Genomic DNA, 26,480 nt, shown 5'->3' with positions numbered 1-26,480 from the left:
TTTATTCAAACATGTTCTAACTGCGTGAATGTGACAAAAGTGATATCAAAATGATGATTTTGGTTTGGAAGAATGGACCTGGGTTGGCCAAAAGAGATTGCAGATGAGAGCCTGCGAGTATTACGCTGTCAAGACTCTTTCCAAGTGCTCTCAAAATTTTTGTGATTCACGCAAGCACCAATTTTAAACCATTTAAAAGCCCACAGATATATTCAAAAGCAAGAGAATGGGGTGACCTATGAATAGAAGCCTTGAATAACATAAATATGGCTTCCATAGACCAAGAAGAAGTTGTTTTTACTTCGAGATTGGCTTGATTATTTACAATCCAAAACGTAAAAAATAAAATGTGAAATCCAGCTATCCAACCAAATCAACGGCGAAGCCTTAAATCCTATTTGGTGGCATCAGAAGGGCTTCTGTATTATGACTACAAACTATTAATGCGGTACGTTATCTATATGTGGGCAGAAAGATATTTAAGTGGCTTTCTCACGCACCTTAGCCTTTAGGAGGCCGATTGTGATACCACCAGGAATATTTTTAACCGATTTTAGAAGCTCATAATACAGACGTCCCTCTGATCTCCAATAGAGTAGTCTTTACTCTGAACCATCATTACCAAAGTTTTAGTAATGTAACCTCCAAGACACCATAAGGTAACCCTCAACCGATAGTTGCCATGTTTTGGCATAGAAAACATTCTACAGCCGCTTCTCTTTTACTTCTTAAACGTTTCTACAATAGTCATTGTATGGTGTTTCCAGTCTGCTCTGTTAATTAAGGAGCTATGCCAGTGTAAAATTAGGCGATTTTCGTGAATTTGTTTAAAAGAAGGTGGTCGATAGAATGTTCTTTGAAAATAATAAGGCATATTTTCAGCTATATTCTAAGCTTTTTTTCCAAAAATATTGAAAAGTAATGTACTTATGTGCTGTCTTCGGAAGTGCCAAAAAAGTATCCCCAACTGCTGACATGATTCGGGCCAAATAATTAGCTGAATTTAAAAATATCAAAAAAGTTATTAAAGTTGAACGTACTTCCTATATAATGACCTACGATTTTGGAAAAATATCAAAAATTATATTAATAATTTTTTAGGTAAAAATTGTGGTTTTTTAATGCCAAATTGACAATTTTCAACCGATCAAAAAGATTGTAGATCATTGTATAGTAAATATATTCAGGAATGCCCAGTTTCAATTTTGTTTTCAATTTGTCGATCGGTCAATTTCTCGTTGAGTTATGGTGTCAGCAATTTTGAAAAATGTCGTTTCGAGAAAAACGGTCGCTCTTTAGAATGTTGCTATTCAAAAACTATTCAAGACACAAGATATCTTGCCGATTTCGCAGGATATTTTTGAAAATAAAAACTATAGAAAAAGTAAGAAAATAAGAAAAAAATCGAATTTTTGTAAGTGTCACTCTGGTATAGTCCCTTAATTCCTTAGTACTCACGTATACTCGTATACAAGACTCATTACAGAAGCATGAAGAACATACAGACCGTAGCTGTATGCTACATAGACATATAAAATTTCTTGAAGATATGTATCTTGCCAAATGAAAAAGTTTTCCATGCAAGGACTGGAATCAAGTCCTCGTTCAATTGTTAGGCTTCTTAGGTAGAGAAGAACGTGTCAAAATTTCAAATCGATATATTAAAACTGAGGGCCTGATCATTTATGTATATATTTTTTAGGGTCTTCATCGCTTCTTTCTGGATGTTGAAACTATGTGGCAAACTTAATATGCCTTCCCCAAGGTATAAAAATGCATTTAAATGCTTATGCTTGAAGCCTTGTGATATTGCGAAAACTGAAAAAATTTTAACTTTAAATTTCAAAATCAAATTCTCTTAACCCTGAACCAGAATAATTCACACAAATTTGACCAAAATTGCTTTCACATAAAATATGAAAGTTTATGGTGAAACGAATTTAGAAATATTTCCTTCTTTAAAATATTTCAAGTTACAAAACCGCACTTCGTTATTGGACACAAAAGCAAGCAATTTACTCTGAATACCCAAGATTTACATTCCGTAATTGAAAAATGTGTAATAAAATGCATCACTTTTATCAACTCCACACACACACACAAACAAAAGTAAAGCACTGCACACATTTGTTATATAAAATAATTCAACTCAAAAATCAGACACAATTTGGCTACATTGTAAAGCTGGAATTCAGCAATATTTTCTAAAGACACTGCAAGCATTTTAGAAAATCAAATGCAAAATATTCTACTTGCAACGATTATCTGAGAGACGCACAAGGCTTCAACTTGCATGCCACACCATAATTAGTATGCAAGTGTCCGCTTAGTGTGTGAAAAAGATTGTTGACAATAAATTCAAGCATTTGCCTAAACTCAAGTCCACCTATAAATAAAGTGCCAAACGAACGAGCAAAAAATGTGATTTTGACTTGTAAATTTGCTGCAAGTGTGTGCATAAATGCTGCTGCGGTCGAACATACACCTAACTGCAATCAGCCGGTGACACAGAGTGTCAATAAGGCCTGCCTCGTTGCCCAATTAGACGCGGCATACTGGGTGGTGAGCGCCTACAAACGTACATAAGTGATTTACTCCGCTCAGTTCTGTTACCTGACTGACACGAAACGCCTTTCCCGCCCCTCAGCTCGATCTACATGTAAATTTTGTGTCGAAAATATATTTACTGCACATTTATTGCCTCGCAAATGGTTTAGTGTGCCATTAGACATACAAACATGCAGTGGTGCACACCCACAGTTGGTGAGTGAATATTTATTAGGTGCCCAAACATGACCAACCCCAACGATTTGTTGTTGATGTGATGTAAAATCTTGTAAACAAAACAAACTAAAATTATTTATTAAAGCAACAACTATGCAACAATGGGGGAACAACAAATTTATGTAGTGAAAAACATAAAAACAGTGTTGTTGCTGTTTTTGTTGTGTTTGCTCCGGACTACAAGTAATAATAACAATCCTAAAACTATGACAATGAGCGCACAACAATAACAATGATTTTTTGTGGGTGGTGCAGAGTGGTCAAACTTAGTTGTTGTTGTACAAATATAAGAGAATAGAGGAATGAAAAGTTTTAGCTATTTTATTTAGGATGGAAAGTCTAACAGTGGCGCTGAAAAATTTCTATTGATGCAATTTTATATCTACATACATATAAAGGGTGATTTTTTAAGAGCTTGATAACTTTTTTAAAAAAAAAACGCATAAAATTTGCAAAATCTCATCGGTTCTTTATTTGAAACGTTAGATTGGTTCATGACATTTACTTTTTGAATTTTAAATGTTGACTTTTTTAACATTTAAATGTTGACCGCGGCTGCGTCTTAGGTGGTCCATTCGGAAAGTCCAATTTTGGGCAACTTTTTCGAGCATTTCGGCCGGAATAGCCCGAATTTCTTCGGAAATGTTGTCTTCCAAAGCTGGAATAGTTGCTGGCTTATTTCTGTAGACTTTAGACTTGACGTAGCCCCACAAAAAATAGTCTAAAGGCGTTAAATCGCATGATCTTGGTGGCCAACTTACGGGTCCATTTCTTGAGATGAATTGTTGTCCGAAGTTTTCCCTCAAAATGGCCATAGAATCGCGAGCTGTGTGGCATGTAGCGCCATCTTGTTGAAACCACATGTCAACCAAGTTCAGTTCTTCCATTTTTGGCAACAAAAAGTTTGTTAGCATCGAACGATAGCGATCGCCATTCACCGTAACGTTGCGTCCAACAGCATCTTTGAAAAAATACGGTCCAATGATTCCACCAGCGTACAAACCACACCAAACAGAGCATTTTTCGGGATGCATGGGCAGTTCTTGAACGGCTTCTGGTTGCTCTTCACCCCAAATGCGGCAATTTTGCTTATTTACGTAGCCATTCAACCAGAAATGAGCCTCATCGGAAAATCGGACGTAAAGCGCGAAACACATTTCGAACCGAACACTGATTTTGGTAATAAAATTCAATGATTTGCAAGCGTTGCTCGTTAGTAAGTCTATTCATGATGAAATGTCAAAGCATACTGAGCATCTTTCTCTTTGACACCATGTCTGAAATCCCACGTGATCTGTCAAATACTAATGCATGAAAATCTTAACCTCAAAAAAATCACCCGTTATATGTATATTGGTTTATGAAATTTATACAGAGCCTTCAATGAAACACAGTACTCTTGAAGCCAATTGCGTGGATAATGGCTAAGCTATGTTGACCTGTTTGTAATTACTACACTTTGGGAATAACAGTGGAAGTATAAATAAATATGTTGGTTGAAAATAGAGCACAGAAATATCAAAATATTTTGGCACTAACAAGGAATTCCATTCAAAATTGAATTATTTAACTAAAAATATCACAATATTAGGTGATGAATGTGATTGATGAATCTATATATCTTTTAAAATAAAACGTGTGTCTTAGTTCCATTTTATTCGAGTTTCATATATACATACTCGTATTTGTTTTATTTAATTTACCTGTATATATATACATATTTTTTCGAACGAACATCATCAATATGAAACCTAAATATGTTCTGCCATAAGTTCTGTTACAAGCTCAGAACATTATAAAAATAAAATTATTATATATTTTTTAATAAAGTTCATTCCATTTAATAATGCAAATATTAATAAGCAAAATACGAAATTCTACTCGAAATAGTCTCCTTTTCTTTTACATAAGCCCCCAAACGGTTCGACCATTGATGAATATCATTACTTTCTATTCCGATTGACGACGCTGTTTGAAGCAAAGGTTTCTTGGCACACTCCAAATTTCCATATGGCATCCGACAGCTCATGTTCTCCAACTCTGTGTTGGACTTTCAGACGAGTAATCCCTGCCACGCTCAAACCAGGAATATTCCTTTTAAGCCATTGATGGGTGGTTTTGCCTTGTGCGTTGGAACAAAATTTTACTGGAAGATCTAATGTTCTTCTTCGAAAAAAATATTGCTTAACTAATACGCCTTTAGAAGCAACCTGCTGCTGTATGTTATTTTCTCAGTTTTAATTCCTTTTTCACGGAAGTGAATAGGTGTGATATTATTACAAGAGATTCCCTACCAAGCCACTAAAACAGTTGTATGTTCAACCCATGAAATAACACTTTTTCCGTCTTTGGTAGTTTTTGGTGAGATTTTGTCGTTCTTCTTATTAAATATTTCTTCAAAAGTGAACATTTTTTCATCTGTAAAAATAGTACTTTCATGTTCGTACCGCGTTTCACTGAAGCAAACGCTTTTCTGCATCTGCTGTGCCTAGTTTTTTTCAAGCGTTTTCTAGAAGGCTACTAGTTGACCGATGGTAGGCTTCGATGTGCAGATCATCTCGAATAAGTCTGGATATTTATCTGGTCGATATAACCATTTCCCTTGACATAATTTTCTGTATTCTAAGAGGTTTTCTGAGATTTTTTTTCTTCGTGGAAAAAGTTTTTATGGCCAAGTTGCTTCGATTAAACGACAATGGCTCAGTAGTACTGTGATCCATTATTTTAGTTATTCTTCAATTAATTCATTAACAAAAATAGTATCCATGCTGATTTAGGTTAGGTAATATATATTTGAAAGGGAGATAATCGTGCTTAGGCGGATGTTGAAAGTTAATATTCGAAAAGAATTGGAATAGAGAATAGTTTTGAAACATTATATTGGAATTTGTTTGACATAATAAAACGTAATATTTATAAGGTTTACTTTACCAATGAAAATGCAAAATTTTATTGTTAAAAGCAAATACATAACTAGACACATAGTACTGAAGCGTCAAGGATTAATTTCGAAGCTTGGCATATGCAAAGAAATTTGCTTCACCCTCGTCAAAAAAGTGAAGAGCTATATTACTGTTGACGATAAGTGGATTGTTTACTGGAATGTAAAGTGCATGGTCTAAAAAGAATGAACCAGCTCAAACCACTTCAAAGGCCGATAGTCACAAAAAAAAAACAGGTTATGCTACTTTTTTATGGGTTTTCAGAAGAGTCGTTTATTTTGAACCCGACAATACTACGATTAATTCTGAAGTGTATTGTGAGCAGCTGGAAAAACCGAGAGCACTCAAATGGAAGAGGCCCGAATGTAGGATAATGCGAGACCTCATAGAAGTTTGATGACTCGCTAAAAGCTTTTGCAGCTTGAATGGGTCCGGCTTTTGCAGATTTGTGTGTATGGGAAAACCTTCACCTCAAATAAGAACGGCCAAGACAATGGACTAGGTTTTTGCATTCAACAGTCAAACATTTTTTGAGCATGGGATCAATTTCTTGTCCGAAAGATTGGAAATTGGTATTGAGTCAAATTAAATAATATATAATTTCATAAAATGTTTAACACAATAAAAAACGTGTTTAAATTGTTCTAAAACGACATTACTCTTCAAATAAGGTACTTTTGAATGAACACCAGTATGGTGGTGCTGAATCTCATTTGCATAAACGAGTTTTTTATTTCTCGTTAGGTTAGCCTTCAGTTTCATATAATAGATCGCAAGTGGAAGGTTTTCGACAATCTCTCAACCTTCACGGAATGCTCTATGTTGCTAAAGAAATTACATATCTCGTAAGCTCTCTATAAACACGACTTCTAAAACTGTTTATCTAAGAATAATTCCTACTATTCTGTATTTAGATAATTAATAAAATAAAAATTTGAGCATTGGCATTCTTTTTTATGAGAAATGGCTTTTGACCTCCTTTTAGATCCCAGTGTGCCACTGACCTAGACTAATTCTCAATATGTATACTTATAATAATTATAGTGACATACTGTCTTTCCTGCAACGAACGCGCTTTAAATTTTGCCAATTTCAGTAAGCTTTTTCAAAAATAAAATATTCAGAAATTCCCTTGCCTTTTAAACTCAAAAGAGAAACTCCGTTGTGCTGTAATCTAAGCTAAAACTTCACAGGCTACTCACTACAGTGTTAGCTACATTATATATAGTTGTTATTGTTGTTGTTAGCAGCCTTAAAGTTCGCCTGAGGCATGATAATAGCAGTGTCCTCTTGCGCCGCAAAACTCAATTTATTTATATACTAACTTAACGCAGGCGAAGTCCATGGGCACAAACACGTGCTTCACATGTCACTTTGCAATGCATATGCACCCATACAAAGATATATATGTATGGATGTGTGTGTATTTTTACACAACTTAAAGTTTTATAACATATTATGGAGTTGAATTGTTGAACTGCAGTAAAAATGGCAGCCGGAAATGAAGGAATGAATAAGCGAGCACCGTATAACTTCTCATAAGTACACATACACACACTCAAACACTGTAAATGCATAGTTATATATATATATATTATACATATATATGCATGTATATGTGTATATATAGCCAAGCATATGCACCTGCATGCATTTATATACTCAATTTATTTGCGGCAATTTGCTGGCAGGTCGCACATACGTCGCTACGTATGTTGTTGCATGCATATTAAGGCAGACGAAGTTAGCTTGCGTCGTCGTTTTTGCTGTTGTGAAAAGTTTTTGTCATAAAATGCAAATGAAACGTGTTCAACTTGCTGGGAGTTGCAATAGCATGGACTGCAAGTGGCGCATAGCCATGCCAAATTTAACGCGATAACGGTGCACTGACAAATATATAGAGTAAATATATATATAAATATGTACTCATACATGCAAATTTCTACTTCACGTATGCAAATGTTTCTGTGTGTGTGTAGACTGGGTATCCCGTTTGGTTTAATGACTTTTACGTTGACTTGGACACAAATACCTATGCTTACACACACACAAGCACTTTCATATGTATATTTCACATATGTAGGTATATTTAAGCGTAAAGTCCCCTACTAACATATATCTATTTATATATATGGACCTCGCAGGTGCCCATTGCTTTGCCGTTGAAAGTAGTTGCCGCTTAGTTTATGTTAGTCTCGTTGAGTTGCTTTTAAAATGCAGTTTCTGCTGACTAATTCGAGCAAATTAGTTCGAATGGCAGTTTGTTGAAATGCAATTTGTAAAGCTAATTTGCTATGGGTTTTTGTTCATTTTTAACACATGCTTATATCTAAACCACTGTGTCAATATTTTATAGTTTTGCAGAGATTTGAAAATATGTATTTTTTCTTTTTGGATGGCAAAAGTGCGATTTGTTTTGGTAATGATGATTAATTGCTACATGGAAGATCTAGAGAAAAGAAATTCACTATTTTTTTCAATGGAGAATTTTAGTAATTTTTATCTCGTGTTGTAAAGAGGGGTATAGGATATCAGCTGTAGCATTAGCAAGTTAAAATTTTGTGCTAAAAAAAATTTCTCAAACAGTTTTGTGATTGCTGGCCACAGTATGCTTTGAGCACACTTCAAAAATGCACACCAAAAAGCTTAATATTTACCGAAATTCGTCTTTTGTTCAAGGAAATATACGCCTGCTTACAATATACATACACCCATGCATAGGTATATATGTATTTGTGTGTATTTTTGCATATCCTTCACACTAAAAAAGCTCACTTGTTTATATACTATAATCTTCGTAAGATAGGATAAAATTGGATATGTCCAGAACACGCTACATCACCCAATTATGATATCAACGATAGCGACGCTTAGAACCAAGAAGATGTATACCTCATCGTTGATGAAAAGCCTAATATTTTGTGTGTCATATGTAAAATGGACATTTCTTCCCAATACTGTCTGAAGAATTTTCACATAACACATAGTATTAAGAAAAAATAAAGCTTTACGAGTAAGTTGCTAGCTGTCCTTTACCAGGCAAATACCTATTCAAAGCTGATAATGTTTTAATAATATTTTATACTTTGGTTACACGAAAACAATATAGGATAATTTTCAATATAATATTTGGAGAATAATAATATTTTCTTTCTTTCTCAGTACGTTGCAGGAATGAATTTGTTGAACCCAATATTGACTTATACTGTTTGAAAAGATTCTGGTTTATTGGTAAAGGCAATGACTTCAAATAAGCTCACAAGAAGTAGTCTAATGGTGTTAAATTACAATTTCTTCAAGGCCATTCAATGACACAATTTCTTGAAATTATCGAACCGCCAAACTTTTCTCGCAATAATTCGGTTGTTGTACGTGCTCTGTGACACGCTTCCAAGTCTTCTTGGAATCGGATGTTGCAAAGATCAAGAACTTCCACCAATTGCGGCCATAAAAAATTGTATCAACGATCTATACCGCTCTCCATTATCAGCTTTATTTCGAAAGAAAGTACGGGTCGATGATTCCACCACACCAAAAACCACACCAAACTGTCAACTTAGGTAAATGTAATGGTTGCTCGTGAACAATTTGTGGAATTTCTTCAACAGAATCGACAAATTTTACCTGAACATTTAGATGAAAGTGAGCCTTATCGATGAAGATGATTTTCTTAAGAAATTTGATATCATTTTCAAACTGTCCACAGGCAAAATCACGTCGTCTATGGTGGTCCAATGGCTTCAGTTCTGTAGTGAGAACAATACAAGCCCAAAGTCTTTCTCAAAATCCACCAGGTTGTGAACGTCTTGGAATCGACCATTTGTGGTCTTCGGCAACTCTTGCCTGAACGGAAGCAATATATATAATATATGGGTTATAATAAAAACTATGAAGGTAGCAAACTGGTTTATTTAGTTTTTTATTAAATGCTGCTCGGACAGTGACCACTCCAAAAACGTATGTCAATATCGATTTAAATAGTAGGTTTTATAATAAAAATATGTATCATTATCTAAGGATACATATTATCAAAGTATAATTACAATATCATCCAAAAGCGGCTGAAAAAATATATACAAAAGAAAGCCTTAAAATCGTTGATGAGTATTTTGGTTTTACGAAAGCTCAGCTAGAGTTTAAGCATCATTATTGTGCACTACTTTAATTAAGAGACAAATCATACTGAAAACATGGTGTAGATCAGGCTTGTGATTACTACACCAATTATAGTCAAAATACTGACTATAACTGCTATCAATAATATTTAAAGCTTATATTGTGATATATTTTAATATAAAGATTAATAAAGCAAAAATTTATAAACTGTTTTAAATTATTATTCGAAACTTTTCGAAAATGTAGTTGAATTTTTGTTATTTAATTAAGTTGTGGTAATTTTTAGTGTGAATTTTTATAATATTTTGTCTAGATTTTTTCATAAAATGATAAACTGTTAATTTATTTAATTTTTCAAATTTATTTTATCGATAAAGCAGAAAAAAATTACATATTTATCAAATTAATATGTGCTTGCTAATGCTATTTATACACAGTATACAGTTATTTAGAATAAACTCTTAATTTAAGTTCAAATAAAATATTAAATAACTATGCTATGTATAAAATAATATATAATAAATTATTATGTTAAAAATATAAAAAAAATGTTGCATTCATATTATTCCTAGTCGAAGGGTGAGTAAAAATTGGTACCGCGTACAAAAATTGAATTTCATTAAATCTTGTCTGCATTTTTCTCAAATTTTCCCAATTTTATGCAACCCCAATCAATTTCCTTTCATTCGACACCAAAATCATCGAATTCGGTTAAGATTTTCGGAAATTGCAAATAAATAATCATTGCTAGTCACTCTACACCTTTCAATAAACCTAGCCTGCATTTTTCATAATTTTTCACAATTTTCCACAAATTTTCTTAATCTTATTCAATCTCACTCAATGGCCTTTCATTTAATACCAAAATCCTCAAAATCGGTAAGATTTGCCAAAATTATAAAAAAAAATCACTTTTGGTCACCTATATATACCACTCAGTAATTATTTCTGACAATTTTTCTATATATCATTCATCCCCACTCAATTCCCGTTTATTTGACACCAAAATCTTCAAAATCGGTTAAGATTTGCCGAAGTTGCTAAAAAAATCACTTCTGATCACTCCAGCCAGCACGTTTCCACATTTTTCATCGATTTCGTGAACATCACTTTCTACCAGGCACCCAGAACCGCCCAGTAGGTAGCTGCTGCAAAAAATAAAAAAAATTTGTAGCATACCCCAAAGGCGCTCATTCAACTTCCTTTAATGCCGGATATTGCAATGCATTCGATTAATTGCGTATATCTTTGGTAAAACTCAACCGATTTCTAAGATTTTTGCGGCAAATGAAAGGTAGAGGCTCTGAGCAAATACTAAAATAAAGCAATTACTTTCATATAATATACACACATGGTAATTCAGTCGGAAGTATTTGGTGATAAAAAGTGCTTTGTTGCAGAATTTTGGAGGTATGAAATGTCATGTTGTAGCAGATTTTACTTATAAAGCCTATCACAATGGATTAGGAGTATGCAGAACCTTTCATCTCGTTTTCCAAATGTAATATTAGTAGTTTTGATCAAAGAGTGGCTTTGTCATCTTTTTTTCAAGATATTTCTTTTATTTGTGATTCGTTAACTTTGAATTGCAGCTGATTGTGTTGCTGCGCGTCTCCCCTTTAATTTGGTGCCCGAATAACCGCAATCGGTTACGAATTACAGAAGTTATTCCTATAAACGTAGCAGCATCCTTTACATCCGGCTGTCCTGCAGCTGCCGATAAGGCAGTTTACATTTGCGCCTTTCGGATAGGCTACGAAAAATTTTTTTTTTTGCGGCAGCTACCTACTGGGCGGTTCTGGGTGCCTGGTGGAAAGTGATGTTCACAAAATCGATGAAAAATGTGGGAACGTGGCAGAGTGACCAGAAGGCATTTTTTAGCAATTTCGGCAAATCTTATCCGATTTTGATGATTTTGGTATCAAATGAAAGGAAATTGAGTGGGGATGAATGAAATTGAGAAAAATTTTGAAAAATAATTATAGAGTGGTATAGAGTGACCAAAAGTGATTTTTTTTTAGTAATTTCGGCAAATCTTGACTGATTTTGATGATTTTGGTGTCAAACGAACGGGAATTGAGTGAGGATGAATGAAATTGAGAAAAATTTTGAAAAATAATTATTGAGTGGTAAAGAGTGACCAAAAGTGATTTTTTTTTTATAATTTTGGCAAATCTTAACTGATTTAAAGGATTTTGGTGTCAAATGAAAGGAAATTGAGTGGAGTTGAATAATATTTGGAAAAATTATGAGAAATTAAGAAAGGGTTTATTGAATGGTATAGAGTGGCCTGAAGTATTTTTTTTTGCAATTTCGGCAAATTTTAACCTTATATACATATATATGTAAATTTATGTGTACATACTCACTTTTAATGTAAATTTTGCTTAGTCTTTTGGAATTAAAATAGTTTCTTTGCTTTGTACGTTTTTATTGAAATTTTTGCGTCTCTAATGATAGGAGCAATTACTCATTATTATTTTTATTTTTTTATTATATTTTTGTCTTATATCTTATAAAAAATTTACTGAGGTTAAGTTATTTACTATATACTACATAAAATTATTTTTAACATACGGTCAAGTTAGTTTCTTAACTTTTTATAAAATATTTAATTTGTTTTAACGTTTATTATTATTACTTTTTACATATCTATTTATAATTTCCTAAACAATTTAATGAAGTTCTGTATTTTTTCATATGTATATGTATAAATTAATGACAATCGCACTTATAAAATTTTTGCCTTGAATAATAATAAAAAGAAATTTATGAAGAACTATAACTTATAACGAAGTATTATTAATATTGTTATTATTTTATTACTAAAGTGTTTTTAAGTTTGGAGCAAATATTAGTTCTTTATATAATATAATATATTCCTTCTTGCACCCGTTCAGTAGTTTCGTACGCCTCACAATCTTTTCCAGTTGTATTTTCAGTATTCCATCCCAACGACCATCCAGTCTAAAGTTACTTTTTGCAAGTTTCCTTAAATTCCTTCCGTCCTTAAAAGTCATCTCTTGCTTCAGTATTTTCCTGCTGACCCTGAGGAAATTTTTTCATATTGAAGATGTTTAACTGTAACGAAAAATATAGTGAAATCTTAAATATAAGTAGATAAGTGAATTATTCAGAATGATAAATAAGAATTTAAACGGAATAAGGGACATATTCAAAGAAGACTGGTGACAAAACATCGAAATATGAGTCAGGGGTTTTATATATTCTGAGGTAAGGTATTTGAATGAGTATTCACACATGAAGAGTATACACGATCCTAAAAGCTAATTCGATAATTTTTATAAAAAAAAATCTAAGAAATAACTCATAAAGTATCCCTTACAAATGGCTCTACGCTTTGAAAAGTGAAATCATACTTTATTTTGTGTGGAAAAATGTGAGTTTAATCTTATTTTTTAAACATAATTAATACTTTTTTAACACATTGACGGACAGTAGGAACAAGTAAAGTTCGAAAATTGACACTATTGACACAACACAACTCAAGAGAAAACACGATCGCACTACTCCCTTCGCAACCACATGCGTACTGATGCTGCAAGTCGTGCAACAGATGGAAAACAAAATTCAACCTAAAAAATTGTTTCCAAAACACGACAATAGGCTTCTACTTGTACGCCGGTAAATGCACATTTGTGCTGCGATCGCCGCAATGTCTGTAAACGACCGTTTCGTTTTAGACGGCTGTCGCCGTCATGCCACATAGTGAACTTCGCTTTGACGGCTATAGACGCAAGTGTCCGTCAACGTGTTAGTATATACATTGCGACAAAAAAGCACTCAGAAATTGTTGGTAGGACTGTCCTTAATTACTATGCCAAATAGCTGCTCGATACACCTAATTAGTGCGTTGCGATTTAACAATGGATAAAACTATCGAAAAGAGACTTTGTCTAAAATTTTGTATTTCTAACCAAACTTCGTGTGCGGAATCGTTGCGAATGTTGGAAACAACTTTCGGTGATTCAGCTTTATCAAAAATAAAAGCCGATGAGTGTTACAAAGCCTTCGAAGATGACCAAGAGATCGTTGAAGACGTGCCTCGTTCTGGACGAGCTTCGACCTATTCAATTGATGAAAATATTAAAAAAGTTAAAGATATGGTGCTCGAAAATCGTATTAGTGTTAGAAAGATAGAAAGAGAGCTCGATATCTCTCGCGAGTCTGTACGAATGATTTTGGTGGATATTTTGTGTATGAAACGCGTTCCTGCTCGACTCGTCCAGATAACGCTGATTCGATTTTGAAAAATAGTACCGTAAACAGGCTTTATCGTGCGAATTCCGATCCCACATTCATGGAAAGCATTATAACTGAGACATAGGCTTATGAGTTTGACATGCAAACAAGTCGACAATCAACGGAATGGAGGGGAAAACTGAGCCGAAACCAAAATAACCATGCAAAAACTGCTCAAAAATGTCAATTTTTTTCGGTATTCGGTCTTTTGTGCACCATGAATTTGTTCCGGGAGGGAAATACGGACAAAAAGGAGTTCTATTTGGCCGTATTGAAGCTTTTGCGTGAGAAAATTCGTCGAAATGGACTAGAATTGTGGAAGAACGATTCATAAATTTTAAACGTTGCTATTGTACCATCCCATCGAGACACGATTGTAAGCGAATTTAAAGCCAAAAACGCAATAAATAACACCGATCAACCACCGTATCCGCCAGATTTGCCTCCATTTGCTTTTTTCTTGTTCTCCAAACTGAAATTGCCGCACCGTGGAACCTATTTTCAGTCAATCAAAGACAAAAAACAAATTTCGCTGAATGAGCTGAGTGCCATCTCAAAAAGTGCTTAGGAAAAGTGTTTCGAAAACTGGAAAAATCGTTGGATCTTGAGTTTAGATAAAAGCAAATTAGCTAACTATTTATGTAATAAAGAGACTGAATTGAAAAAAATATTTCAACTTTTTCTGTGGCAGGAAAAAATCTTCAAAACTAAAGTTTTTTATAAGAGATTTTAAGGGAAAATGCCACAAAATAGTGAAAACTGTAACTGTAGGTTTATTTTCGTTAATTTTTTATTTACCAAACTGGCGAGTAAGCATAAAAAATTATTAAGAGAGAGCGAGAAAAGAGGTGAAAAAATATTTTTCGTATAATGTATATATGTTGCATATACACCACATACCGTTGCAACTGAATTTTCCGCATAGTTGAAGCGCAATTCCGATGTGTGCAAAGGTATGCAGCGAACAGTGGCTGAATTTATAGAAATCCAAACATTTGTGTGTGCGGATCTGCGCTTTGAATTGCCACAGTGGGCGAAAAAAGTATACGTGCAACGTGGCATTTAAGCACAAAAGCAATAAAAATACTGCAGAGCAGTTGCATGCGAAGGAAGTAAATAAATATAAAGGAAATAAAGTAGCGACTGTCAGCAAAGGGTGAAAAGGGAAACGTTGAATAAAGAGAAGGGAAAGGGAAAAATCAGCAAAAATGCAAGCGCACGCATTCTGCGATGTAGCAGGCTAAAATGTGAAAGAAGCAGCACACACAAACACATTTCAATGGATTTCTGCAGTAAATGCGCATGAAAGCGTGCAACACATTGTCGTTGTTGTTGTTTGTTGATATTATATAGTTATAGTTATAGCATGCGCTGCATTTGCATTATCTGCCGTGCATCTATTTTTATATGCGTACAACTGAGTGCATATATGTATGTGGCAAGCACACTTTGTGGCAACAACAAATGCGTATTATACTTCCCCCGTCACAGCTTAAGCTTAAATATCGTATTTATGTTTCTGGGTTAAGCACCTTATGCAAATTTATCGCAATTGTTGTTTTTTAAGCTGTTGTCCCTTGCGCTTGCAAATGCAGCTTAGCAGCGCAGATATATACCATATATACAGTTATATCTACTCATATGTTATTCTTGAGTGCATTTATGCTTGTGTGTGTGCGCTTCCTGCGCGTTGACAGCTTGCGCTTCTCCGTTATATTTATTTACTTAGTTTGCACAACAAGCTTTCGCTATCTAAATGTGCTGACTGTGGCAATCACTGCGCTCGTTTGCTTACACCCTCGAATACACTCACAGCCAGCTGTATGGGTACAGTGGGGGTGTATCTATCAACCATCTCTCTCATCACTGACATCTTTTCAACTGTCATTATTGACATTTAACTACGCTCTCTACTATACATTGCTTTGATTTGTTGTTTGGTAAACAGTGTTGCATAAATGTCAGTTTATTGCGAGATATTCTGCTGAAAATTGAAAATATCGTCGCCTCAAATACCTTCACCTTCGAAATTTAGATTATTATTGAACATAATTCAATATGACATACACATATATGGAGTATAGAGACCTATGCAAAAGCCTTTGAAAATGGCAAACAGTTCACTAAATTTATAATAGGTTGAAACTCATTGCAAACGCAAGAAAAAGTAGCAAAAAGAAAAAAATTTAATTTACATTCGATTGAGGTCGGTTTATCTCGCTTTTATTTTTGGTTTTTTTTCTTTTCTTTCCTTCTTACGTTTTTGTCTGTTCTCATACATGAATCTAAAATGTTAACCTTCTCATATAATAAAGTTATACCCAAAATTCGTGTTTTCTTTAAATATGAATTGTTTCTATTTTATTTTGCGTGTTTCTTATTAACTTATGGAAAGAGATGTTGTGATATTTAACAGTTTAACATATGATATAATCACTATTATTTATTTTTTTTGTTGTGCAATAATAGGTTTTGAGTTTGTTGAATAAAAACAAATGCAATGCTCTTGAGTAACCCTACGGTAAATTGTTCAGAAAAACATTTTTTTTGGGACATGTAACCCTTTTCGCTCCTTTTTTTATGACTTTTTCAAATCACTTGGTATGAAAAGTTAAGCGACGAAGCCTTCAGTGAAATATTCCTCTTAAATCAAAGGCAAGGCAAGGGCAATGCTAAAATTAATTTTTAGTTTTTCTTATTGTCTTTAACGAAAAACATCTCAGCGGTGTTAGGGATCACAATTTCGAAATATCTTATGAAACCGAAAACATTAGGCATTAACCTATGCCAAATTTTGTGAAGATATCTCGCCATATGAAAAAATTGTCCAAACAAAAATTTCATTCTGAAGGTTCACGAAACGTGCACCAACTTTCAGATCGATATCTATAAAACTGAGACCAGTTTGCGTATATATAAACAGATGGACATGGCTGATATTGTGACACTGATCATTTAGATATATAGTTAATAAGATCTACTACGTTTTCTGGGTTAAACAAACATTGTTGCAAACTAAATGTAGCTTCATAAGGTTATAAATCTGAACAATTTTAAATTCTTTTCGATGCCTCAAATTATAGGACTTCTTTGATGAAAATATTTTATTAAAAAGTTTTAAAAACCTCAACCATCTTACGAGGTTTTTTTCTTAATGGGATTCATTTTTTTTTGTTTCCACCGCTCTTTTGGTACATACATATACGTAAAAACTATTAAAACAGAAGCTCCATTAAAATATTGGTTGAAAGATCTCTCAAAGGGGTCTATGGTACTTCCTCAAACTTTTTATTGCAAAATATGTTTCTGATAAACGCCCGGTCTCTAGATAAATTACATCTCAACTGGATAGAAACATTCTTGATATTTTCAAAAATATTTCAGTAAGAGTTTAATATTATTTAATATTTCCTCTATACCTGGTATTAACTCAAGCGCTTAAATTATTCGAAAATACCAATATGTATTGAATATTAATCGGATCCTTGTTGATTTCATACCATTTCTTCAAAATGGCCCATTTGCCAGAGTTGTTTCTTTACAAAATTTACAAAATATTACCCAAATATAATCGTGATGATATAGCATCTGGAAGTCTAGATGATAAAGCGGAAATAAAACTTTTATCAACAGTTGAATAAATCTTATTTCACCTTCTGTCTTTATGCCTTCTATAAATAATTTGTGTTTGACTATGGTGTAAGCCTATGTAGTTCTACATCCATGTATTATGGAGTAACTACACACAGTTTAATGACATTATTTGGAACAATGTTTTGAAGACTATTACATAAAAAACTAAACAGTTCCAATAAATACTTCAAGGAATATTATAAGATCATAAAATATGACAACCCGTGACTTTTCTAGTTGGAAAGATTTTAATCCGAAAGCAATCGTTTTAGTGTTAAATGATACTTTTCTAAACTACGTACTTTGCAATCGGTGCAGCAGTTGCTATTACATTTGATCTGCTCGTTGGTGTAAAAAATGTAACAACAGTTGTAAGTCAATATATTTATATATATATACTTTATGTCAATGTTTGCATTCATTCACCTAAATACGATTGAAATATATAACTGAGTCAGCGTTTTAAAATACAATGGCACGAAAAACGCGGTAAAATCCTTCTGTGTGTTTTATTTACAAGAACCCTACAGTTGACTTACATTTTGCTGACATTTGCAGAGTGCTCGTATTCGCTTTTGTCAATATAAGCACCGATTATCCTTGATAATATTTACACACTGGCATATTTTACATTGTAACATTTTTATAGCTTGAGGGGAAATATGAAATTTTACCCCATTGAATTAATGCACACAGCTATAGTATTTCATATATACATATTTCATATTATGTATAAGTAGTATTACATATATATAAATATATATATATTATAATGGTGTTGTTTGTATAGAATACCAAACGAAGTTTCAGAATTATGAAAAAACGTACTATACATATGTAGATAAGTATCGAGAGAATAATAGTTGCTAATCCAAAAGTTGTTAATTTTTATTTAAGCTTTTTGTTTGAACATCAGCTGACATATAATATTGAAATTCCTACAAAAAAGAATAAATTAAAATTAAATCACACTGGCATTGTCTTTAATTAGTAAAACTTTGGCGAGTGCGGAATCGAACAACCAACTGGTATAAGTGATAAAATCAAAGAAGCATGGAAGAGCTGGTAACTTAGGTGCACAATTTTTTGGTAGATTTATGAAAATATTTTTCAAATATTTTTCAAGAGAGTAGGGTTTAAATAAGCGACTTGAACAGTAGCCAGAGGAACACTGTTGGTACGTACATTCAAGACGAAATAAGTGACTTTTTTAGTTTTAATCATAAGCATAGGAATTTTGTTTATTTTTTAACATGAAAGGTAAGCGATTAAAATCTGGTAAAATAAATCCATTGCTTTTTGAGTAAATAGCTTCAGAAATATGTATTTAGTATATGACAGTTAAAACGACACGATTTCTACCAAAAAAAATCTAAGGCAGACAGTTTTTTAATTGTTTAAGAATCATTAGATATTGGGTATTAAAAAAAAACAAATACTACCGATATTTTTTTCAATACCATCGATTATTTTTTCAGGGTACATTTATACACATTTGAAAAATTTTCTGTGAAATTTTTGAAAAAGAAAAGAAATATGTTTCGAGTTACACGAAATCTCCGACAACGTTAACAAAGTGCTTTCATTACTGCATTGCTTAAGACGTTCTGTGTAAATGAAATCTAAAAATAAGATCTCATTGAACCAAAAGATATTCTTCGTACATTAATCGAAAAGAAAAGTCAAAAATTGACGAAAATGTTAAATTTTACCTCGAACTTCAATCGCTTTTGTCCTGCCAAAACTAGATTTTTGATCAGATCGAAAAACCGATACATGTGTATGTAGAATTGTTTACAGAACAGGCAGAAAAATGCTATTTCGAGGAAAGCGCGAAGCTGATTGGTCCTAACGGCTACCCTTTAAATGGCTTAAAAACTAATTGAGGTATGGATATGAAATTTTATATTTTAAAGCATAAATATCAAAAAAATTCACACTTGGTGTGACCTTTAAATTGAAAGATTTTAGTTTCGTGGATTTTTTCCATTAATTTTGAAGTCAAGAAAGCATCACGATCTGAATGGTTAATTGCTGAATATATCATTCATATAAGGTTGGATACAAAACAAAAATTACAGCTCGATGTATGGGTGCTACATGAGTTAACTCCTCATGGACTGAATCTTCATTTGCAAATCGCTGCTGAGTCGGAAAAAAATCGATAAATTTCATAAGCGAGTATTTACCGGTGATTAAAATGGTAGGTCACTTACGACAACTTCAAGCTAAAACAGTAGTGGCGGAATCGAGGTGATCGTCAGCTAATAGTGACCAAGCGAGGATTGATGGAGCAGTCAGAAAGTTTTTGTTAGGTTCTTGGTGGGTTTAGTGGCAAATCCCAAAATTGTAAGCCCGACTTATACGGTCAAAAATTGTACCACCTAATAAAAGTAGTCATCTAAAAGCGTCCAGCTTTGGCCAACAGGAGAACAATTATGTTTCACTAGTACCATGCTATGCCACATACATCGATAGTTACTCGCCAGATGAGTAAAGCGCTGCGTTGGGAGAGTCTTATGCGTCTATTTAATAGTTCTGACCTGGCATAAAGGGCTTAGTATCTGTTCCTGTCTATGGCGAATGGTTTTGTTGGTGAAAATATTGCTTCAAGAGAAGATTATGAAAACCGACAGTCAAAATTTTTTGCTAACAAGAGCGAGGGTTTCCATGAGTCAGAGTGCTAATATGAAAAGACATATGTTCAAAAGGCCAAAAAATAATTAAAAAAACGGCGCATATTTGGCCTAAACTATGCTAAATAAGACCTTTCAATTTAAATTTATTTAGCTCAATTCACTTGTTAGTTTCTGGCAGTTATTTTTAGTTCTCCCATCCACTTATTTTTAAGTTTTAACAAAAATAAATTTTTGAAATGAAAAATAAATAAATTATGTATGAGAAATTTTTGTAGTTGCGTTGTAACAATATGTTTAACCGATTCTTCTATTTTTACAATGTAAACGATTCTTTGTTTTTCTTTTACATTGAAAGACATCTTCAATTCTATTTTTAATTGCGGCGCACCTTTTACCCGTTTTTGATTTGCGCATGACTGCGCCATAAATCAGGGCGTGAAAGCATGAACCATGGAGACCCCGATAAATTTAATGTCAATTAATTTTCTTCAAAGACATTTAATGACTCTTTCTTCGGAATCAAATTTGTTTCTAATAATTTTACGCTGATGGAGAACCCACCCTACAAAGCGGAATCAAGTCGGACACACCTCAATGAATCTAAAATGCACTGAAAATTGTATGTGTGTGTGTGTATGTATGACTGGAAGCATAAATTCGAGCTATAAAAATGCGTTTACAGCTTTTCGCCAGCGGCGCGATTGAATTACGATTATGCCACAAAAACACGCACATACATAAATACACATATGTACATACACACACAGATATATCTGCATATGCTTGTAGAGAGATCATCGCATCCATTAAAGGTCAACTTTTATGGCAGGAAAATTAGTTTTATGCAACGGCTGTCTGCACAATCACAAGCCACCACTACACTCACTCGCCATCGCCGCACAGCGTAATTTTTAGAAAGCCATCACAGGCCAAACGCAATGAATATTCATATTTTTATTGCATTTTCTATTTGCTTTATTTATTTTGGCCCCCATTTGAGTGGCACGCACCGAAATGCGCAGCGCTGATAGATTAATATGCCTCTAACACATGTGTGCGGCATGTTGCAAGTCTCAGCTAGGCGCAATAGCATGTACATTTGCTCCGATTTGTTGTTGTTGTTGGCCGCTTGTTGTCATCTATTGCGTTGGTCTTTTCCCATTTGCATTTATTTTATTTTGGTGTTGCTGTTGCATGCGCTTGTGAAGAGCGCAGCGGTGGCACCGCAGGCAACTGACTATTATAAATCATATAAAATGTGCAACAGCAAATAAACGCAAATCGTTGAATGTCAAATGTGCCGCAGCGGCGATGCATCGTTTCCTGTCGTCCCACCAGCGTGTCGCGCTGCCGCTCGGCGCCCACTCTCCGCTGCCTGAGGACCTACTCGCCCGCCCAAGCCTAACTGTGGCGGATTTTCCATTTGCCACGCGCCTGTGATAGCATCACATGCACTTTGTGGGCCGTTGTTGCATGTTGCATGTATGCACATGTCATTTATTTACTCGCTCTTACTGAGGTGCGCGTGTGTGTGTGTGTGTGCTGGGTATCTCTTAATGGCAAGCGGTTTCGCATTCGCGGCGCATTTGTTTAGCAAATTTCTGCAATAATATTTATTTCGTTGTTGTTTTTGTGCTTTTCATTTGTGTTACTGTTGTTGTTGTTTTGCAAATGTCGAATTTTATGAGCCATGAAACTGCTTAAACATCTAGCAACAACAACAGCAAGCGCTGATACTTCTAATGCGCCGCTAAATTAAGCGCTGCGCGGTCGCTGCGGCGGAAGCAACAAAGCCGTTGCTGCATCGGTTCGCCGCGAAAAGTCGCGTGTTTGCTTTCCGCTGGCTTGTCAAAGCGTTTGGCGGTGTCTCTGTGGGCCGCATCTATTTCGGTTTTTCGTGCGGGAGGGGGGAGCGCGGGTTCACTTGTCGTCGCACTGGTTAACTGCTGTGGCAAATTGCTTGCTTATTTCTGTGCTGTGCTTTCGATTTGTCAGCCTACACGCGTCCGAAATGTGCTTTGCACCTTGTTGAGCATTACGGTGGTTCTATCAACTTTTTAGTTTTATATATATATAAATATATATAAATATATATACATATATATTATACTATATACTTGGAAGCTCACAGCCTAGAGATCAAAAAATTCAGTATATAAGAGCTTGAAGAGAGCTAAAACGTTTCTTTCTGAATTTATTATTTTTCAATCAGATTTTTTTTTCAAATGCCGATTTACTAAATCGGCGAACATTCAACATTATTTTAATTTAGCCTGAGCATAGTCACAGCCCGGCTTTTACATTTTGATAAAGTGAAAGTTTGGTTTAAAAAATTCAATTTTGAGACATGAATTTCATTAAAAGGGGGTTCTTCCCTCATCTAGTATTAACGGAAAACCCACTAAATACCCGATAACTAAGTCCTCTGGCCATGCTGATTACTTTCATATATCGATTCCTATATATGCTCCGATTACTTTAAGGTGCTACAAACAACCTTTATGAGTTCTAAAGTATCGCTTTTATGTGCAACATATAAAATTCAGAATCAATAAATGTTTACTACTTCTGATTCTCAAACATAAATCTCCAAAATTATTTCATTAAATACATTGCACCACCCTAATGTATATATATGCTAAATTTTGCAAATATTTTCCTAAAGCACGTGTTCATTGCTGACGTAAAGCTGCTCAAATTGTTGATCCTTGTTGTTTTTGTTTGTTTAGTTGTCGCTTTGTAGCATTTGTCGTTTGTTAGTTTTTGGCGGAGGTTTTCATTTTGGCAAAACAAATTTGTTTGACTGCGCATGCGCACCGCATTTAGTTAATATGGCTTGTTATGTTAGCTCAAATGGCTTTTGGACTTTTGTGAATTCATTGACAAATTTGGGCAGAAAATTGTGGGCATATGTGCATATGTATGGACGAACATCCATATCTAAGGTATATGAATGAATTATATTGAAATATTATAAGATATACTACATATTCTATATGTATTTGTATATATTTAAGATGATTCGCGGCGAATTAAAGGAGCTTTTTGGAATAATATAAATTTATCTTGTACATTAATGTAATTGTTAATCGATAAAAGAGAACCAAAGTTGGTACATGACATTCCCATGATACTTATCATATCTTGAAATATCTTGCAAAATATATTCACATATTTTAATTTAAAGCTTTAAAGGCCTTCGAATGCAAGCATGCCAACACTTCATACAATTTTCATATATTTTTTGTAAGTCTCCGCTGGGATGGCCTTTAGTGCTCGAGCGAATTTGTTTTTTTTTTTATTTCGCCCTATTTGGGAGCTCCATTCACCAGATTAAGTTAAGATTGGGTTAAGCTTCGGCGTCATATTCATAAACCCATATCTCATCACCAAGATGCGTTTGATGAATTTAGGGTTCTCAGCAACGTTGTTAAGCATCTCTTTTGCAACCCATACTCGACGTCGTTTTTGCAAAAGATTCAGATATTTTGGTACGAGACTAGTATTGACACACTTCGTACCCAAAACATTAACTAAAATGTGTTGGAGTTGATCCATACGAGATGTTGAGTTAATCTGCTTACTATCCAATGCCAATACCACGATTTTTAAGCTGTTTGTGTTTAACTTTTTCTATGTTATCATTCAAAAAGAGGTAAGTATATGGACAATTCGCATGAGGCTATGTTAGTTTTTGCAGACTTGACGACTCTCACCTAATACTTTGTGCCACTCAAATACTTCAGTTCGTGATAAGACGCCCCCAAAGCACATCTCTAACGATTGCATAGCAGCCTTGATTCCATTGGAAACAAACTCGTTGTTAGATTAAAATTTTTTATGGTGAAAACTCAGAAAACTTTTGCCGCCGTAAAGAAACAGCTGCATTTATTTGGCATATAAAGATTAAACTTCACACGAACTAAAAAATTGTTTTAGAAATCTAGAGAAAATTGTTTATCGAGATGTTTTGTGCACCAGTTTTAAATGGCTAGTCAAAATTTTTTTAACTTGAGTCAAACGGCACGGCAAATTTATGATTTTAAGGTGTGGGATAATGGTCGAATTCGGTTAATATTGTGTTTTGGTCTCAAAAATTGATAACATTAGGTGTAAGGGAAGTAACACCTTAACTATTTTTGGTTATCTGTAACACTCTCGTAATTTTAGTTTTTATATAAGATTTTAAATATCTGAGATGTATAACAAAATGAAATGAACGTATTATCTGCGAAATATTATATTAATAAAATTCCGTGCAAAGTTTTTCTCAAGCATATCTTACAACAGTGTCTAACAAAAATCAGTACCGACCATTACACGCCTTAACCACAGACTAACCTGTCAATGACTCTAAATATGTGTGATATTTTAAAGAAACAAATACCCTTATTACGGTTTTCAATTCCATAAAAGATTAAATTGCGATTATGTAAAGTTAAAATAATTCAACCTCAGATCAACCAAACTCTATATATTATGAATTTCAACTCAACTATTCAGTTGAAGTTTCGTTGGTGTTGGCAACTTAGAAACTGAAGATTTGATACATAGATAAACAGTAGAAAATGATTAAATGAAAAAACAATTCAATTCAATTCAGTTATAGCTCATGAAATGATGAATAATATTAAAATGGATATCAGTTTTGATTTACTTTTCGATGACAAAAATGTTGGGACTACCTAACAACAAGTAAGCGAAAGTTTTATTCACAATTAAATCAGGTTTAAATAATGTTGGTTGCAAATGCGAAAGCTATTTTCGTTTAAGTAAGGAATCATTGTGTTTTTACTAGCTGAGATAAAGCAACATTTACACAAACTCCGCGTTTCCTTCTTGATGGTAACTGTTTGGGAGCAGTTGTAATTTTTTGATATTCTAGTCAACCCCACTGACTCAGAGTTGAACACTGTAATACCTTAAAAAAATTGAAGTTTGACAATATTTGAATCGAAGTTTTTTTCGATGGGTAGGATTGATATCGAAATACGGAATTTCAAAACTTCAACCAAAATTCAGTTGAGTTGAAAATCGTAATAAGGTCTTACACTACTATGCCCTACTAATTTATTATTGTTATATGTATTTATAATATCATTATTAAGAAAAATTACTACAATGAATTATTTTTCTTTCTTTTCAGGTAAGTTGCCGTGACCAAAATGACATTTAAAATTTATAGAAAGTGCTGTATACCAACAAAATTGAATCGGAATCAGTGCTCCAACTTTTAAGTTTAAGAAAAGTATGAAGTTTATAATAAACTCCGTGTTTGTGAGTATCATTTACTGTTAAACCCCAAAATGATGAATAAGTTCTCGAATATCAAAAAATAACGAAAACACGAATGGTTTTTGGACGGCGAAATGCTCATGAAACTTTGACGCGCCATCCTAACAGTTTTAAATTTTTGTGATATATTACAACTGAATTATGACTTCAAGACGGAAATGACAAACAGAAGGAGAACTCTTCCAAAAATTTCGCAAAGGATTGAATAATGACTATTGCCGCCATATATTTGTTTCTCAAGACAAACTATCACACTTAAAAGAGCCTATAAATCGCCTCAAAATTCACGAATTTCCGTAATTTATTATATTCAAATATGCCTTTAATTGAAATTTAATTTCCACTTTAGCCAACGTAATGCGCAAAAATGTGGCAGGAAAATTTGTTGCCACTTTGTTGCCGGCGCAAGCAGCAATTGCAAAAGTTTATGAGACGCGTGTGCATGCAAATTGTGGCAAATTAATAAATGTTGCAAGTCTGCTGTGCAACGTATGAGCTGCTCGCAAGGCAACTGCGCTTGCCACACGCCCATATCAAGGAAGCTGAGCACACCCCACCAAGCTGTTGCAAGTAGTTTTCCGAACGCAGCTGTTTCTGCGCCATGTGCCACAAAAGCGCGCGCCCCACGCCACATTGCCGCCCAAGATTTGCTTGTTGTCGATTACTTTTAGCCGCGTGCTGCGCTGTGTGTGTGCTGCCTTCTGGTTGTTTTTGCGTGGCGACAAACTAGTCCCGCTGTTTGCCGTAACTTATGTACTCCGCGCGCTTGTTTGTTGTTTTTGTTGCGCCGAAAAACAACTTGCTAAAT

The 26,480-nt window shown here is 34.1% G+C and overlaps 1 protein-coding gene and 1 long non-coding RNA gene across 5 annotated transcripts in view; one reads left to right on the top strand and one right to left on the bottom strand.

The window, feature by feature from the left end:
- The window catches only part of LOC105228810 (netrin-B), a 590,578-nt gene that overhangs the window by 155,706 nt on the left and 408,392 nt on the right, over window positions 1-26,480 (top strand). The window lies entirely within an intron of this gene.
- The window catches only part of LOC115066358 (uncharacterized), a 168,268-nt gene continuing 154,141 nt past the window's right edge, over window positions 12,354-26,480 (bottom strand). For both annotated transcript variants that reach the window (XR_007422636.1, XR_007422635.1), the window contains exon 4: window positions 12,354-12,923. This is a non-coding gene — a long non-coding RNA (uncharacterized LOC115066358). The remainder of the gene's footprint in view (window positions 12,924-26,480) is intronic.

Source organism: Bactrocera dorsalis, chromosome 4 (assembly GCF_023373825.1).
Source record: "Bactrocera dorsalis isolate Fly_Bdor chromosome 4, ASM2337382v1, whole genome shotgun sequence".
Lineage (NCBI taxonomy): Eukaryota > Metazoa > Arthropoda > Insecta > Diptera > Tephritidae > Bactrocera > Bactrocera dorsalis.
This window is presented reverse-complemented; position numbering and strand designations above follow the sequence as displayed.